At 36.1% G+C, this 18,799-nt stretch overlaps 1 long non-coding RNA gene across 1 annotated transcript in view; it reads right to left on the reverse strand.

The window, feature by feature from the left end:
* LOC141368922 (uncharacterized) overlaps nt 1-6,756 on the reverse strand; it is a 60,505-nt gene extending 53,749 nt beyond the window's left edge. Inside the window, exons 1-2 of the long non-coding RNA XR_012372321.1 lie at nt 6,613-6,756; nt 5,415-5,463 (exon numbers count right to left, since the gene is read on the reverse strand). This is a non-coding gene — a long non-coding RNA (uncharacterized lncRNA). The remainder of the gene's footprint in view (nt 1-5,414; nt 5,464-6,612) is intronic.
* Between the last annotated feature and the right edge of the window lie 12,043 nt (nt 6,757-18,799).

The following is an 18,799-nucleotide window of genomic DNA, read 5'->3' on the forward strand; positions in this document are numbered from 1 at the left end:
TCTATATGCACTTTTAAAATATGTCAGTATTGTTTATTTCCTTTAATTGTAATTACAATTGTTCAATGTAGACAGAAGTTAATTGAGTGAACTGAAAGTAAAGAGATAAAAGGAGAAGCAAAGATAAAAGAGAAGAGGGAGGAGCAAAAGGAAAGTGAAGTGGGAGGAGCAAGGTAGAAGGCAAGAAAGTAAAGGTGAAGAAAAGAGTGAAAGAGTTCATATCAGTTTCATTGATTATACTGTCCTATATTTTATACTGACACTTTTATTGGCAAACTAAAATGCACTTAACTTTTAAGTAACTGTGTTTATGGTTAAGTGCTGTTACTGATATTGCCTAAAACTTCTGACATTTATAGCACGCATTTGCATGGTAAATAAATGGTTTGGAAGTCATTTTTCCTTGTTTTCTTGTAGTCCTCAAAGTGACTTAAAATCTGAGTTTGTGTATGACCAGAGACCCTGAAGTGACCTAAAATCTGAGTTTGTGTATCAACCAAAGTCCTCAAAGTGACTTAAAATCTGAGTTTGTGTATCAACCAAAGTCCTCAAAGTGACTTAAAATCTGAGTTTGTGTATCAACCAAAGTCCTCAAAGTGACTTAAAATCTGACTTTGTGTATCAACCAAAGTCCCCAAAGTGACTTAAAATCTGACTTTGTGTATCAACCAAAGTCCTCAAAGTGACTTAAAATCTGAGTTTGTGTATCAACCAAAGTCCTCAAAGTGACTTAAAATCTGAGTTTGTGTATCAACCAAAGTCCCCAAAGTGACTTAAAATCTGACTTTGTGTATCAACCAAAGTCCTCAAAGTGACTTAAAATCTGAGTTTGTTTATCAACCAAAGTCCCCAAAGTAACTTAAAATCTGACTTTGTGTATCAACCAAAGTCCTCAAAGTGACCTAAAATCTGACTTTGTGTATCAACCAAAGTCCCCAAAGTGACCTAAAATCTGACTTTGTGTATCAACCAAAGTCCTCAAAGTGACTTAAAATCTGAGTTTGTGTATCAACCAAAGTCCCCAAAGTAACTTAAAATCTGACTTTGTGTATCAACCAAAGTCCTCAAAGTGACCTAAAATCTGACTTTGTGTATCAACCAAAGTCCCCAAAGTGACTTAAAATCTGACTTTGTGTATCAACCAAAGTCCCCAAAGTGACTTAAAATCTGAGTTTGTGTATCAACCAAAGTCCTCAAAGTGACTTAAAATCTGAGTTTGTGTATCAACCAAAGTCCTCAAAGTGACTTAAAATCCAAGTTTGTGTTTCAACCAAAGTGATATTATGTTGTTGTGTATGAATTGTGTATGACCAGACTGCCCAAAGTGACTTAAAATATGAATTTGTGTATCACCAGAGTCTTGGATTTCAAGAAAGCAATAATTTTGGTCTATTGACATTGACTAGGCCAGTGGTTCTCAACGTTATTCCTGGAGGCCCACTGCTCTGCACATTTTCTAAGGCCGTTTCTCAATTCCAAGAACGCAAAGAACGGACTTGCGTCCTCGTGGAGATCGGTCTTGCCAGGCGACCTGGGAAGAACGAACTCGGAAGTTTAGCCGCAATGACTTCTGGGGCGTAAAGCGATTTCAGCAAGGCTGCACTCGATGCATCCTCGATATCAAGAACACATCCGGGTATTTTCATGCGTCCTCTGTCCTTGCGTTCTTGAGAATTGGAATGAACTTCGACCGTTAATGATGACGTAGAGCGAGGACACGAGGACGCAAGATCGCTGAAGAACGCATATTGAGAAACAGCCAATGTCTCCCTTATTTAACACACCTGATTCAAATCATTAGTAGAGATCACCATGAACTAAACTAAGTCTGTCGGATAAGAGAAACATACAAAATGTGCAGAGCAGTGGGCCTCCAAGAATGGAGTTGAGAACCACTGAACTAGGCAATTCCTGTCTTTTATGTATGTTGAAGTAGTATATATTCATAAAATCAGCTTACCAATCAATAATCACTAAATAATAGAAGAACTTAACTGTAACCGCTGTATATCTGCACTAGGCTGTTTTCAAGTCAGTATTTGAACTTTGAATTGTAATGTTGCTTATTAGAGTGAGTCATATACAGCATAATCTTAAAGTCCTTAAAGGTTAACATAATCAGAGTTTGTGTATCACCATTGTCCTCAAAAGTCGACTAGATCAGAGTTTGTGTTTGTCCTCAAATTGGACATAAAAAATACTGTCCCCAAAGTGAAGGCAAAATGTCAGGTCTGGAAAGAAGGCTTTTATTGAAAATATCAACTGATATCTGTAATGAGGGCATTTCCAGTAGTGCAGGGATATCTTTATTTTGTCTCTAGACCCTTCAGATAGGGGTGTACACAAAGTTAGTGTGTTCTGTCATACGTCCCCACTTGGTAGATATGTAGGTTTGTGTGTGTGTGTGTGTGTGTGTGTGTGTGTGTGTGTGTGTGTGTGTGTGTGTGTGTGTGTGTGGGAGCCGGGGGGCTGTAAAAAGCCCTGAAGGGAAAACACACAGAACAGCTGGTTTCAATAAACAAGTTGTTTGCTTTATAACTATTTTATATTTAGAGAAAGTGAAAATTAGTATGTTTAACTAATGAATGCATTTAACCAATTCATGAACAATGGAGTATTGTTGTGTTGTTGAATAATTATGTTTTACATATTTACTACCTATGATTGCCAAAAGTGTTAAAGTTATAAAGATGTCCAAATAAGGACTGTGGAAATTGATTTTGTTCCATTTTATATTTCTTTAATTAATCATTTTATTCTACAAACACTGGGTGTTTCATATATGCATTGAGTTATTAGGTAAAAATGAGGTGTTTGTGCTTGAGAGTGGAAAGCTACCAGCTTGTGTGTGTGTGTGTGTGTAAAACTGCGAGAAGGATTAGCTAGGAATGTGTATCTGATAATCATTCAAGATAAAAGGGGCCTGAGGGAAAACATACTGAACAGATGGTTTTTAATGATGATTAAAGTGTTTGCTTAGAAGTAGTATTGCAGTAAAAGATTTAATATGTGTTTATCTATCTAAAGAAGTTAATGTGTGCCTTATTCATATAACCAATTTTACGAATAATGAAATTATGTCATGATATTGAAATGTGTTCTACATAATAATCACTTTTATCTTACAGTTTGTTTTTTATGAATAAATGAATGTTTTATTAATGATTTGTTTTTAAGAAAGCATTATAAAATGCTATGTGAAGTCAATCATATGTAAAGTGGAAAAGTACTGACAAACTGCAGGACTCTCAAAGTTGGGGGAGAGCAGTTGTTTTTTCCTTTGTCTGTGTGTTTATCTTTGCCTATAGGCTAAAACTAGGTGTGGTGAGGGAGTCAGATTCACGAGGAAAAGCAGCCTTTGTGGGTGGAGATTCTAAGAAGAAGATCGACGTCACATACTCTATAAATAGTTGTTTTCCCAAATGCTGGGAGTTGTTTGCCGATTGTGGCCTTGAAACAACCCGGCGCGCTGTAAAACTTTTTCATATCTGATCAATAAATATTCAATTTAGATATTTGTGTCTTTCTCCATTGATGAACATGCTTCGGACGCCTTAAAGTCCAACAGTGGCTACATAAAAGTTTAAGCATATGTAATGCATTGCGCGATCGGTCTGACTCGCGTGAGAGAGAATAACTTCCTTATGCTAAACTCCAATAAAACAGAGATTATTATTATTGAACAAAATATGTCAGATTACAAGTTGCCCATATATGATTGCACTGTGGTGCCGTTTTTTGGTACACACACCTGTAAAGTGCATGCGTGTGTGTGAAGTGGTTCTTTTTTAAGCTATACTCTCCTGCAATTGAACGTGAATACGTTTACTACTTAAAAACATCAAAGCTAAACATCATATCTAGTCAAACCGCATAACGACATCGCTACAAATACAGTATGGGATTAAAATCAGCGGAAGCTACGTTACCTTGTTTCATCGACGCTTGGTGAAACAACAGTGGATGTTTTCGGTTCAGATGCTGAATGTAATGATGATGTAATGATCCCAAACTTTAGACATTCTCTCTCTGCCGTTTATGGACATATTCGCTCCGCCTTCGCGCCAACTAAATTCAAAATGTACCACGTGCTATGATGTGCTTCCTGAACACTGAACAACGGTCCGTGTGAATCAGATCTCGGCGCATGTAGTGCGCGTCATAGGAATTTAACGAGGCTTCGAGGCAGACTTTTTGCCTCGATGAATTTTTTGAATCGAGTAAATCGAGTAACTCGATGAATCGTTTCAGCCCTAATGTTGTCATTACTTGACAGAATGAAACACGAATAATAATCTTACTTAAACACACTGGCCTACCAATAAACAGTAAATGTCTAAAAATCTGAAATTAATCTGGGAGTGATCTCTTCATTTTTTTCTTTTGCTGTATTTATGCGTTAAGCACGCTTTGAGGTAGTTTTAGTGTTTCTTTCTTTCTTTCTTGCCCCAAATCACGAGTCTGGTGCTACGAACGTAAATCCCGGTGCCACCAACTGTACAGTGCTAGCGATTGGCATGAGTACCCAAGTACTCAAATGTTAAATCAACAATCAATCATGAAAACAATGTTTGTCTGGGTTTAAATTTTTGGTATGACTGGTTAGGGTTACAGGCACGTAAAGACAGGGGTTGTGTTTGACTTCATGCTGCGCAGACCTGTGCAGTTCTGCGAGAGTAAAAGCACACAGAGAAGTACGCTACCAAAGTGCTTCTATGGCACCCCTACCAGCTTTTGCGACTATTCTGCAACCATATTCGCTTGGAAACGCAAGGCGCGACGCACTGCCTTTTTTAAAAAAAAGAGCAGTGCAACGCGGCTTTTTATATTACTAAGCAACCACCGAGTCATCTGTCTTGTCAATCAAATACTGAAGCGTGAGCGCTCTTTTGCTGTTAACTGTCATCTTAGCACAAACTTTAAAAAGAGGGCGTTTGCTCTGACCTTGTTTGAGGGTGAGAGGTGCACAAACACGCAGGAGAGAGTGAGCGAGTGGAGTCCGGTTCTTCAACTGTAAACTTCCCTCACCACAACGTAATGCCCGCCTCTCCCCTTAATCTATTGGACAATGGAAAGACTCGAATGACGTCGGGCGCTTCTCCGCTCTCAGCGCTCCTTCAAAGGCGCGTGCTGCAACTGGCGGCAAAAACCGCAATGCGCTCGGCACGCATAAACAGCGCGCAAACGCTCCCTGCCCATAGAATATCATTTGAAAAAGGCGCCTGTAACTGCCATAAACGCTTTTAGTGTGATTGGCCCCCTAGAGTGCGTTGACACTAACCTTGATATTTAAAACAGATCAATAAGGTGGTTATTTGTATTAATTGTAGCACACAATAGTAACCTTTTTATTTACTGTACTATTTACCTAATTATTCACCAATGAATAATCTATTAAACTTTAAAAAGCATACCTTTTGACCTTCCTCTTGAACATCCTCAAGCTCTTCTGCTGCCTTAATTCTGGAAAAAATGTATAAAATAAACAATTATGTGACATCACATTAAGGAAAGTTAACCACAAAACAACTAGCCTAGTTAGGTTGTAATTGTTTGTTTGCAGGTTACACACATTATTTTATTTAGCAACATACACCACTCGTTGTATACTATGTAGTCATGAAAAATAAGTATTAATGTAACAATGAATGTCATAACGACTTGTAAAACAGCACACTGCAATTTAAAATATAGCTACACCAATGTCATTTGGTTATATGTATATATTCTTGAAAGAACAAAAACATAAGTCCACCAACAGCTTTTTAACTGCTAATATTATAGAACTGCAATCAATCAAATAATTTAATCTATTGCCATCAGTACTAGCTGAGTGTAACTTACTGTTATAATCTATTTTTTATTATACGTTATTTGGTATACATGCCCACATGAAAATATACTGTAGTATGATTTAGTATAGTAAACGGTGGTAAAACGTGTATCAACTAATATTCAAAATTAATAATACTAGACTACTTCTGGGGACTATCCTTTTAAATCGCACTGAGAGAACACATAACTTACATTTTCCTCACATAATGTACTGACAGACAGAGCGAACTAAAGCGCTTGTTGAGTCATAAACATTAGGCCAGTAATGTAGCTAGCTAACGACGGAGCATACCATAAATACATACATACACATATCCTTGAAACTCACCTCGATATGTTTATTCAAATGTAATGTTAAATTAACGCTGATATTTAGAATGGTTTAGCTGACACCTTCCTCCTTGACTAAAAACTGAGGTCGCAAGTTTGGCCGTGTATGACTTCATACTGCACTGCATAGACTGATCAGGGTATGACATCAAAGTACCACGAGAGCGAAAACTAGCATACGCAGCAGTCTGCTCTCGCGAGATCTTGATGTCATGCGCTGCTCGGTATGGGCAGCGGGTAGTCGCACACACCCAGTTTCCCTTGCATGATTTGAAGTGACTAAATATTATTGTCCATTAAGCGATTGCGATAACAGAAAGAAATGTAACGTCTTTAGAAATTACAGTCGATGAAAAAGTGCTTAATAAAGTATAATTATTGGGAAAAATACTCTCGTTACACCTATGAATGAAGCTGTTAAAGATAACACTAATGTTATCTACTCACCTTTTTTTCTGTGCCCATCTTCTTTGGGTTCTTGCAGGAATTGTTTCTTCAGGATGAGTTAGATAACGTTTATACGAAATCCTATGTGGAGGCTCGCTCATTTTGGTCGTGAATCTCGCGTGTTCACGTAAAAATGTATCATATCTTATCTGTGGAATGAAGGTAAAACGGAGGATTAATTGTGAAACACAAATGGTAAACATTTAAAATAAAAAAACATACATAGTTTTATGTATGGATTTTGACCCTTTCCCCGTATGTATTACAATTGTGGATTACTTACAAATAAAACTGCACTTGGATCTTACCTGCTTTGTGAGCGTGTCGTGACAAATAATATATAAATAGGCCTATATAGATTAATTTGGATGTAAACATAATATTTTTAGATAAAACACGTATGCTAAAAATATAAGGAAGAAATTGAAAACAGGAAATGTTGAAATATTTAATAAATGATATTATACAGAATACATGATAGTATTGCTCTTATAAGTAGTTCAGCGATTCATACTGTAAAAATAATTGATTTACCAATAAAGAACAATACATATACATTACATACATGCACACAATTAGTAGCCAAGCCATTTAAACTTTTAATTTATTTAAACAATAAACGTAACTTGGTGAAAACGTTATTATAAACATTACACTTAAGAGAAATATAGGGGAAACAGACTTCTACAGAACACCGGATCCATAAAAATCACAGTTTAATGCTAAAACACACAGCTATTGAGAAGCATTCACTTTCTGCCACAAGTTGGGCTACGCCCACAAAAAACGTCATCTCTGTTTGCAAAAACGCAAAAGGTCTATATGTATTTTCTTAATCTAACAGCTTAGCAAACACCCATAACACCCTTACATTTACCCAGTTTACTGTCTGTAAAACCTAATGCTTTTATAAAATGCATACATTCAATGCAGGCTTTGTTAAGTCCACACCACAAAAAATATAATTGCACAGTTTGTCTTTTTTTCCCACTTTTTTGTCTTTTTTTGAACAATTCTATGTGCTGCTCACTGCATTATTGAACACACAATATTTTTTTCCTGGGGAATTTGTTGCAAGTATCCATGATGTACATGTAATGTTGTTAATGGTGTAACTTTAAATTACTTATGCACACATACACACACACATATGTATTTGACAAGTAAAGGAATTTTTCACTTACAGGTGCCAAAGCCTTCATCTTTTAATCCTGTCTCAGTTGCTCCTAAAGTAAGTATAAGATACATTTTATGTAATGTCTGTGTTACAGCATAAATATTACAACCCAGTATGACGAAATTGCGTGACTATTTCATGCATGGACCAGCGTGAAAATGTCACGCTTTGCCGCATTTGAGCGTGAGCATGTCACGCTTTTCTGTTTGTGTCACTGTCACGTATTGGTTACTCAACTTTTTTGTCCTAATTTCTTACCATTGTCGCTTCGGTTTAGGATTTACATAAAATGACATCCTTACCTAAACAAACTCTAACCCCAACGTCAGGTGACAATTGGTTAAAGTTTAGAAAATATAAAAGGATAAGTCTTGTATCTTTTTTTTTATAAACCAATACTTAAAGTGACAAATGCTTAAAGTGACATATAACACAAGCACCAAATCTAACCCTAAACCGAAGCGAGAATGGTTTGAAAATAGGACAAAAAAGTTGAGTAACCAATACGTGACAGTGACACAAACAGAAGAGCGTGACATGCTCACGCTCAAACGCGGCAAAGCGTGACATTTTCACGCTGGTCCATGCGTGAAATAGTCACGTAATTTCGTGATATAGGGTTGCAATATTAATGACTAATGACTTTTTCAGACACTAGCTATGTTTGCTGACAAGTAGTTCTGTTAAAAAGTAACTTACATTTATAATAAAACAATTTATTTGTTAATGATAAAATAATTACCTGTATAAACATGTCATTACTCCTCATAAACCACATATACCAAACCACACGCGCGCACACACACACACACACACTTAAATATGTATGTATTGTATGTATATGTAACATGTACATGGATTTTTTACTAACAGATGCCAAAGCCTTCATCTCTGAAACCTGTCTCAATTGGTCCTAAAGTAAGTATTGGATCCTTTTTTAATGTCTGTGTATTAATGACTGTTTTTAAACAGATTTTCCCAGACACTAGCCATGTTTGCTAACCAATAGGTTTGCTAAAAAGTAGCTTACATTAATAATAAAACTATTTATTGGAATGAGTAAAATAATCACACAGAACAAATTACTGTACATGCAAACTATACTGTGTATTTTCTTACTTATAGACCATTTCAAAGGATGTAAACAACACTGGTCCAGAAACACTTCCTGTTTCAGTTTGTGACTGTTTTTTATTCATTTCACATATATCCTTATCTTTAGGATGTTTGTTTAACTTTTTGGTTCAGTTCTATATGTTCTGTTGGATGAATTTCATCCCAGTGTTTATCTAGTGTTAAAAAAATGAAACAGGAAGTGCTTTGGGACCAGTGTTGTTTACATTTTTTGAAATGGTCTATTTCTGCATTTTGTTTTATCATTTAAATATCCAGATAGCACCAGATTTCTGATAAAAGCTTATTTTAGAATAACAATTTCAATATGAATTAGGGTGACCACCCGTCCCGCGTGAACGCACAGCGTTTGAAGCCCAATTCATGCGTCCCGCAAATTGAGACCGTGTCACGCATAATCAATGCCTGCTTAAAAAAAAGTTGGTTGCTCTGTCTATATCCTTGAGCCCCAGGCACCCAAACGAACATTACTAGACAGTTCAGGCTCGCTCGCCACTCGCACGCTACTGTTGCCCCTCAGCTGAACTGCTGACAGGTTGTTGTCAACTTTTCGTTGTTGTCATGACAGCGCAGTCAGCACGCAGCCTCGCACGTGCATCCCTTTTAGATCCGCGCTTTCCAATTCGAAAAATGAAGAAAGAGACTGAGTCTGACTCTGCACCGCCATCATCAATTAAAAAGAGAATGTCGAAGAGGCTCATCACAGTACAAGAAAGACTGGGAAAATAAATATTTGTGGCTAAGTCCTAAAGATGTCTCCAGAACACTGAACAGTTTTTTCCTGCGCCTGCCTTTACTAACATGCAAGTTCACCATCCTTCCTCCCTCTTCTCGTTCCTTGAACCTCCGGAGTTGTGAGTTAAGAGGTTTTTTTTAACTGTTTCTGTGTTGTTGAGCAACTTCAATTCCTGTTAATTCTATAATTTTATATTATAATTTATTTAAAGTGAATAAATTATAATGAAAAATAAATTAAATAGCTAAAGTAAATCGTAAGTGAAAGTGCATCTGTTAATCATTGAATGTTCAAAATATTATGAATCTTTATTTTTAAAAAATTCACATTGGTTGGCCTATTCATGAGCATACATCATCTTTAGGGGAATAGGGCATTATTAATATGCCATGTACACTGCAAAAAATGATTTTCAAGAAAAAAATGTCTTAGTATATTTGTCTTGTTTTCAGTAAAAATATCTAAAAATTCTTAAATTAAGATGCTTTTTCTTAAGGGGCAAACCGACCCAAGAAAATAAGTCTAGTTTTTAGACCAAAAACTATCAAATTTAAGTGATTTTGTGCATAAAACAAGGAAAAAAATCTTAAATTTAGGGTTTTAGAAAAATGTTCAAGATTTTTTTGCTTACCCCATTGGCAGATTTTTTTGTTTTGTGCACAAAATCACTTAAATTTGATATTTTTGGTCTAAAAACTAGACTTATTTTCTTGGGTCGATATGCTCATCACGAAACAGCATCTTAATTTAAGAATTTTTTTCTAGAAAATAAGTTTTTTTGCAGTGTAAGGTGGTATGTGCTAGAAATGGGTGAACCACTATCAATAATTCGGCCCCTGGGTCGGGTGCACCGCCGGGCCAGGGAGTGTCCCACATTGTCCCTCAGAAACACACCCCTTGTCCCCCCTTGGGCTTATTAGCAGCTGGTCACCCTAATATGAATACTGTTACAGTACTAACATATTGATTAATGTTTTAATTGTAGCCTGTGGAATCAAATGATGATGTCACTGATGTAAGTTTTACATTTTTTCATGACTTTTATGTTTAGTGGATCAGAAAGATATGAGATTGTACGATTTATACATATAGACATACAAATGCAGACTATGGAGTAGTGTTTATGGAATAAAATATGTGTTTTACAGCATTGTGTGTATTGTGTTAATCTATGAATATTCTACAGGTGCTGAAAGCTCCACTCAAGACTCCCCCGTCTGGTGCTGCTCAAGTAAGTATATGGTTTTCGTCTTGGAAGAATACATGGTGTAGTTGCACTAGTGTAAATTCTGGATGAAGTGTGTAGAATATGTTTTTAAGCTCATCCTTGTTTCCATCCTTTTAGTAACAGTTTACCTTCAACAGCAGTCTATAATAATATTGTTTACTTTAATTCTGTTTTGTTTTTTAGTGTTCTAGTGATGCTGACTATGTAAGTACTTGAACATTTTGCTAATGTTTTAAGATTATAAAAACAGATTTGTTATGCATTTGCCTTATGCATCTTAGAATGCCTAAATAAAAGCTGGAAAAGGATTTTAAGCAGTGGTTCTCAATCTGGGGGCCATCAGATGGTGCTTGGGATCATATTGTTTTTCATGATCTTAAAAAGCTTTAGATCTTAAGTGTATGTTTAATAAATTTTACCATGTCAGTTTGGCTAAAACAAATTTCACTCCTCTTCAACAAAATGAAAAAACAACATTTACTTTAAGTGGTATTACATAAACCACACAGGTTTTTCATGTCAAGTGAACATGTAACATCATTTGTTTGCAAATGTTACAGCAGAGTTACCGCTACTTATCACCAGACAAAGTTGAAAATATTAATTTGGAATAAATAATTAAAAAGGTAACATTTTTAGGAGTGAATAATTAAAATGTTACTTTTGCCAAACATATTAACTTCTTTCATAAGAAAAGTACAATTTTATTTAAAAACATGAAGGAATTTTTATTAAATATATGAATTTACAGTATCATACGCTCTGTGTAATAAAACTTCAATTTCTTTTTATGTGATCACAACTACAGGTGGAGTTAGGTCATGGCACAGGCATCAAAGTTTTGAGGCATCAATGGACTTCAGCCCTGCATGCCCCAACGGCCACTTCAATGGTCCGTGTTCTTTTAATGGTCGCTTTCCCACTGGATGTGCTTATCCACAGCAATTTGAAAGGTAAACAATTTCAAATGCCAGGTCAACCTCTTAAACATTTATTTGAGTAGTTTTGTTTCTGTACAAGACTGTTAACTATTATAAATAGAAAATGCTTAAAAGAAAATAACAGAAAACGCTTACATGCCAATGACGATTGTGGCGCTCTTACGGAACCATCAAAAGGCCAAAACAGTTATACTTCTGTGTATGTTTTGATCATCACTTTGAATCTGATATCTATCAAAAGCTACTCATTAAAATGCTCTAGTTTTTGCTTAAAGTTGGTATTTAAAAAAAACCTACCCATATTTGAGAGGTGATAAAAACAGAACAAATGAAGATAGGATCTGTTTTTCATCTGATATATTATGTCTATATGTGTATTTGTTTCCGCGGTGGTTTCACTTTTGATGTTTTTGGGTCGGGCCGTTGTTGTCTGTCAGTCATATAATGCAGGTCTATAGTCACTTACTAAACCTTACATCAAAGAGCATGCACAGAGAAGTCCAAATTAAACAACTGTCTATCGTAAGTACACATTGATGGCCTAAGACATGAAACGAGCGGTTTGTGTGAGAAAACGGACACTATTTGTGTTGTTTTTGCCCCTTGTGCACAGCCGCGTCTGTGCTTAGTCTGCGCATGCGCCGAAAGTGATCTCCTGGATGAGTTTGCGCGAGCATACGTAATTGTTTTCTTTTACGTCGGTTTAAACATCCCGGATAAGCGCAAATTAGTACAATGTCTATTAGCTGTCTTACCTACACTCTCTGTTCTGTGTAAACAATGAGTGACGTACACGCACGAGATATCACTTCGGGCGCATGCACAGACCCTACTGAAAAATCCAGCTAAAACCAGCATAAGCTGGTAGCTGGTTTTAGCTGGTTTAAGGTGGTTTACGCTGGTCCTCCCAGCCTGACAAAGCTGGTCATGCTGGTGGGCCAGCTGGTATTCCAGCATGACCAGCTAAGTCCAGCTAGACCAGCTTAAAATGTCACCAATACACAGCTAGACCAGCTTGCTACACCAGCAAAACCAGCTTTCTACACCAGCAAAACCAGCTAAAACCAAGCTGGGGACCTGCTAAAACCAGCTCAAAAAAATCTAAAAAAATTTAAAATAAAGCTATGACTTTGTCTCTTTCAGTGGCAGTTAAGAAAAGATTCCCAAACGTTTCCAATGGAGCTTTGGGGATTGCAGTAAATTCAAAACTGGGGGAACTGAGACTGCTTGAAAAAAAAACATATTTAGTTTAATTATCCATGAGGATGAAGCATTACATCTGAAGATGAAGGCAGTTGTAGAGGAGAAAACAGAGTATGTTAATAAAGAAAAACCCACTTGAATTCCAGAGTTCTGGGTTACAATATAAGTTTAATTGTCACATATTTTGCATGCATTACACATATAAACATTTTGCTCACATTGGTTTTCTATATTTACAAATGCTGGAAACAACAAATAAAGTTTATATTTAAATATATTTTGCAATGTATTTTCCTTGGACTGAAATATGTGGAGTGTTAAATATATTTTAAAATATATTTCTAGAAATATACAAAACTTGCCAAAAATATATTGATATGAAATATATTTAAAAAATGTATTTCAGCAAATATATTTTTTGGCCAATTTTTGTATATTTTGAAATATATTTTGAAATATATTTCAAAATATATTTTTTGCCGTATGGGAGCCACCACCTTGTCTGCAATGTCAAATGACGCATCTCGTTGAGGTCGGTGTTGATCGATCTGTTCCAAGTTGAGAGGTCGGATACTCCACTGTGTTTGCTGTTCCTGACTTCTTACGGGTTTAAGGTCAATAATATCCAACATCCAAGTTGTCTCGAACACAGCATTAGTTCATAGACTCCAGTTCAGTTCTATCTGTAACAAAAGAACACAATGAGACCATCATCACATCAGACAAAGTATTTCATTTATATAAATTGCACCCAAAGAAAAACCAAAATATTAAAAACATGAAAGATCAAAATCTTCATTTAAACTCAAAGGGGACTAGCCTGGTAATACCATTCTCTGCTACTTTGCTTGAGCGGAAGTACAAAGTCTGATGTAGTCAGGCTAAAAGGGGACATGGTCTTTAAATAAAACACCCAAAATGACTCTCTTTGTATGAGTTTTCAATATCTCCACCACAGTAAGAATTCATTTCTTTCGCAATACTTAAACATTAAAGGTCACGTTTTTCCTGATCCCATTTTTCAAACTTTAGTTAGTGTGTAATGTTGCTGTAATAGCATAAATAATACCTGTAAATGATAAAGCTCAAAGTTCACTGCCAGCCAGGCGATGTATTTTCTTTAACAGAATCCCCCTTCCAATACAGCGAACGGCCGGTTTGTACTACAGCCCTCTACTTCCCGGTTGAATGACGTCAAAGCAAGTGTGTTTGACTAAACTCCGTCCTGGCTAAGATAAGCTGCTATTGAATCACAACACACTAAACAAGCAGAACTCGTTACGTATTTCTGATGGAGGGACTTCATAGGACAAAGAAGACATCAGCCCATTTTTAGGACAGTGAAAGCACTATATAGATAAGTAGATTGTGTGAAAAATACCGCATGTGAAACATGTACACATGTTATATTGCGCACTGTAAACACAATCAAATCTTCAAAAAACACAGGAAAAACGGGACCTTTAAAGTTGTTCAGTATTATGGTTGTAATCAAGAAAATGACAATGCAATTTTATTTAAAGATCATATCCCCTTTGGGTTTAAATGCAGATTTTAATCTTTCATGCCATGAACTGAAGGCAATAACGCCGAAACATCTGCCCTTGTATTGTTTGATTAGAAAAACAGGTCTAAGCACCTAAAGCTGGGAGAGCATGGTGAGGGTGTTGATTGAACTAGATCTATTGACCCCTAGATAAAATAATTAATAAAAATAATGTTTTTTTTCTTATCTGTCCTGTCCTATTTTGTACTGCAAAATAAACAAAAGCAAGTGACCATAGTATAAAGAGGATAAACTATGGGTAATAAGGTATTTAGCAAGGCTTACATTTAAACATTTTTGTTTTATCTCATAGACTATGTTTACACTGTCAGTTTAAATCTGATTTTTGTGTATATCCAATTTGAATGACTGACTGTACACACTGTGTATGACAACTCTTCGTGTTTGATTTGTGTGACCTGAGGCGCATTATCTTTTATCCAAAATAGCTGCATTGGTTTATAGCAATGACGTTGCGTTGATGTGTTTGAAATAAATGTGCTTGAGTTCATGCAGCAACAACCAGTTTTCATAAATGAAAAATAAAATATTGTCTTTTTATCCAATTCATCCGAGAAATCATTTGGTAATTAAAATAATGTACCCTAAAAAACCTTTCATTTGTAAGACCGCATTAATTACTTTACTAAATATGGGAAGAGACTCACAGGTGGAGGTAGAAGTTTGGTCTGCACTTTCCATAGCTGGTGCACAGGGATTGTGGTAGGCTAGTGACACAATTGAAGAAGACTAGTTAAAAATCTGCTTTACAACAGAGGTTGAATTAAACTTTTTCATTTTGACAGATAAGGCTGTAACAAATCTGTCATAATCAATTAGGACTAAAATTAGGGATGCACGATATATCGGCCGACATATCGTTATCGGCCGATAACTGCTTATTTTTAATATTATCGGTTATCGGTCTGATAGCGAAATTAGGCAGATAAATGAAAGCCGATAAATTATGGATTATTTTGGTTTGTTGAACCACTTCACTTGCTCATTGCTGGCCATGTGGAGTTTCGATTGGTGCTTTCTGTGACATAGCACGAAGATGACACATGTTGCGGGCTTAAGAAGAGTATGCTAGTCTAGCGCAAAGACAAGATGTCCGCAGTCTGGGAGTTTTTCATTGTGAAATTAATAGGAATATTTATCGGCCTATATATATATATATATATATATATATATATATATATATATATATATATATATATATATATATATATATATATATATCGGTTATCGGCCCCCAACTATAAAGAGTTATCGGTTATCGGTATCGGCCAAAATTTCCATATCGGTGCATCCCTAACTAAAATATCAACAAAACACTGAAAATGAACAAAACCAACTGTCTGAATCTGTCTGAACTCTAACATTGAGGTCTGGATAGACAAAGTGAGTGTTTATCTGTGTAAAAGTCAAACCAACATTGAAGACTGATGCAGTTGTCATTAAGGCTGATTTTGTCAGACCTACCCCAATGCCTCTACACAGTAGGCTATGCGCCACTTTTCATTTACACGTTTGCGTCGTTGTTCGCATCGATGTGCATTTACACATGCAGAACGCTAGTAGCCAATGTCCATAGGCATTTACCAATGTAAAATACAATATCAAGGCAAAAGCTGAAAAAAATAAAAAGTGGCAGAAAAACCCTTGTTGCGAGCCAATCACACCAAATGCGTTTTAAAGACGTGGAAACACAAGGTGCACCTTTATTTGGTCACTTTATAAAAAACAGTGCAGTGGGGTAAGTTGACCGTTCTATGGGTGTTTCTCAAATGCAAGGTTGCATCCTATGGAGGCTGCGTCCATCTTAGACCTGTCCTTCTGAGATTTCGAGGTTAGAATCCACCTCAAAAGCCAGAATGAGATGGTTTAGTTTGATGTCCAAGGCAATGTCATAATGGTTTCTGCCCCAGTGGTCATGGCATGAAAACTTTAAAGAGAGAAGTTGAAAATTAGCAATGCATCACCAAAAAAAATCCAATACTGTAGTACAGTGAATAAAAGTCATGTTTCAACGGTCTTTACAACATGGACAGTTAAACCTTTTGTAATTTAATTCAAACAACAAAAGAGAAAACAAGCAGATTGAGATGTCCTTCGACTATGCTTGATGACGTGGCAGCCGAGACATGCAGCATTCTAGGACGCAGCCTTATTTAAAAAAAAAAAAAAAATGGAAGCAGCCTTATTTATTTTATTTTATATATGTATAATGTACCCCCTGACTGAACTTGTATTTCTTATTATTTAAAAAAATATATTAAAAATATTTTTAAAAGAACGCAGCTGTGCGTTTGAGAAACAACCGGAAACGACTTATATGTCGCGAGGCCATCACGTGACCACAATATTTACCAGAAGACCGTTATTTGCTCGAGTTCCCTCAACTTTTTTGTCGCAAATATCATTATTAATAACCTGTAAATAATAAAATTTGTACACATTACGTTCCTCTTCACGTTGTAATAGTATGTTTTTGGTTTAATAGTCGGCTTTAGGTTAGTTTTTCTGTCAGTTTGATCGTCAGAATCTTGGTAAGTAACTAATAGCTTGTCATTCCTGGTTTTAATTGTTAGAAATACGAATTAAAGAACAGATATAACTAATATAACTGAAACAATTAATAAATACAATTATCGAACCACTCCAATAGAAAAACGTTAACGGTTTTGAGTAGTTTTTAGGAAAAGGTCTGACTGAAATTAACGTAATCCGTATAAGGGCCATTTTAACGTAACGTTACAGGGCGGGAAAGGTTTGAGGCATTTAATAACTCTATTAAACTGGCTGGTTTATCCACACCAGTGTGTAACATGTAAAGTTAACGTTACAACGTGGCTTCGGGACTTTGCAGCGACCTGAATAGCATTGCATTGATAAATGTTAATAAGCTTTTAATCGCGTATAGAACATTAATATAAGACGATAATTCTGTAGATCGACTAACTTACATGCATGCATAACATATTAACTTACCTTGACACTGAAACTGCCGTCAGCACTGTTGCTTCACCCGTTGGAACATCCTACTAGTTTAGGGAGTTAAAAATCGAGTTGGAAAATAACAAAAAATCGTTCTGTGATCGTTCTACACGAGACCCAGAAGCTGCAAAAACCGATTGAGGTTACACTCTATTGAATGATCGCAACGTTGAGTGCAGGCAGCCCACACATCTCTCACATCGTGACATCAAGTACCGCGAGTTCAAACCTTTTCCGGAGCTTTCCCAAACTCCTGCCGTACTTGATGTCATACCACGTGCTGTCTGCGCATCTCGGTGTAAAGTCAAACACACCTGAATGTATTTGTTGGCTGCACTCCCTTGCGCTCAGTGATGTAGGTGTAACGAAATAAATGTATTAAATTGATATTATATAAATAAATATTGTTATAAAAAATCTTTATAAAATGATTAGCTGTCATTAATAAATTAATATTTGATTTGAAACATCAGTATACGTAAATTTACCTCAAGTTATGAAATGCCTAAATAAGATTAAAATGGTGAAAATACAACAATGTATATTTGACCAATTTAGCATTTATTAAATTTTGCCTTTTTAAATTGACTCCAGAAAGTTATCTACAGCCACACATCCACTGTATACCAAGTTATGATGATCAATTATGAGAATGCAAAAGGATTTATAGATCAGTAAACAATCAACAAAAAGGTAATGTCTTAAAGAGGCCCTTCCACATAAAACCGTTTTTACTTGTATTTTTTGATATGTGTTAGGTCCATGTGTGTTTGTGTTGTGTCGTGAATGTGAAAATTAACTTCCGCCTCCTCTCTCAGCTCTAGCCACTGAAAAAAAATAAGCGTAGAAATCAGGTCAGTTTTAAAATCTTATCAGTGTGACGTGGAACTGATCGAGGTCATTAATATTCATGAGCTCTCCAACTTGAGCCCGCGCCCACATATTACGTGAAGTTTTCATAACAAGTTACAGCAAGGATGGCTAAACGTCAACCGTACCGTAATCGGGCCATTGTTTTTCGTCGAGAGACATCATTCCTATTAAACGAGGAAATCATAACAGTTGATACATATTTGGATGTTCAGAAGAACGCTGGATTTGTAGAGAGACTGCGATGAAAAAGCGGATCCGGACAGAATGGCGCAGCTTATGTGAATAAAGCACTTTAGTACTATGTGTCACTGTAGTGGCCGGTGTTTTCTCTTCCGAGGGACGCGAATTC

The sequence above is a fragment of the Misgurnus anguillicaudatus genome, chromosome 12 (assembly GCF_027580225.2).
Source record: "Misgurnus anguillicaudatus chromosome 12, ASM2758022v2, whole genome shotgun sequence".
Lineage (NCBI taxonomy): Eukaryota > Metazoa > Chordata > Actinopteri > Cypriniformes > Cobitidae > Misgurnus > Misgurnus anguillicaudatus.